Here is a 1311-nt window from a genome sequence, read left to right as displayed (position 1 = left end):
AAACAGCAGGTATAAAAATTCAATAATACTGTCGTCAGTACCTGTACTTCGGTGTATGTACATGTCTGTGTTTGTGTTTATGTGTGTGTGTGCGTGCGAGTGTGTATGTTTGTATTTACTGTGCCTGAGCAAATTTCCCTTTAAAGAAATCAATAAAATTGTATTATATATCTTATCTCTAAAAGAATCCGCGGGTAATTAGCAAATTTCCCTTTGAAGAGATCAACATTATAATATTTTTCCTATCATATCTCTAATACGGGGTGCCCGCTATGGTTGGATCGGGCTGATCGCCCGACTCAATCACCTGAAACTGAAAACAAACACGTTAATTTTTTAGGCGAGTGATCCCATCCGTAGTAGGCACCCCGTATAAAATAACCCACAATTAATCAAACAAAACCAAGAGTTGTTGACATCCACAGACACTGCATTTATGAGCAAAAATCTCCCCAAAAAGTAACCATCCACGAGACTTCTAGAAAACACAGTAAACCACTAACATCCCTGAAAAGTTTAAAGTTGAAAAAAAAATCTATAAAGAGAGTAGGCTGCTGTCGCCACCAAGGGCAAAAATTCAAAATTAATTTCAACCAAACTGAAAATGTGTATTAAATATATGAGTCCCTTGCGAGTCATCAAATGACCTTATACAGTAGCGAGCGCCGAAAATAAAAACGCTTACAAATACAAAAACAAAGTTACAAAACAATTAAAATCCTTTCACGCTGTGTCTACCGGCGGGGGCCTAGGGTTAGTTTTTTTTCAGTTCTTTAATTACGTGATCCCTGCTACTGGGAGAGCCTGTAGCTTGACAACTCTGGAGGCCTTTATGAAGGAAGAACTTGTGTCGCTATCTGCTCGCACCGCTCCAATCCCTGAGGGACTGTTAGGAGATCGCTGGTGACTGGAGATCGATAGTGAAGACAGATTAAAGCTTACTACATCCCCCCGATACATCGCGCTCCTTCTCGCTCCCTGCTCTGCGCTTCTCGGGGTTTCTCAGGGACACCATCTGCTGCTGTAATCTCCCTATTTTTCAACCAGCCTCCCCCCTTTCCCTTCAACAATCCATCTTTGCGATCTCCTAACCCCAGCCAGCACCCCGCCCTCCCCTCCCATAGAATTATTATACTCACACCTTTCATTTTCTTTCTTCAACGCTCTCAGTTACATTTTCTTCCCTGGTTTCATGTAAATCTTTTGTAATAATTATTTTATTTTTTTTGGGTCCTTTTCTCTGTCTTTGTTTCTTCTTTTAAATTAACTCTTTCTCTCATTCTCTCTCTCTCTTTCTCTCTCTCTCTCTCT

This window comes from Aplysia californica, unplaced genomic scaffold (assembly GCF_000002075.1).
Source record: "Aplysia californica isolate F4 #8 unplaced genomic scaffold, AplCal3.0 scaffold00026, whole genome shotgun sequence".
NCBI classification, from domain to species: Eukaryota; Metazoa; Mollusca; class Gastropoda; order Aplysiida; family Aplysiidae; genus Aplysia; species Aplysia californica.
Note: the sequence above shows the minus strand (reverse complement) of the source record.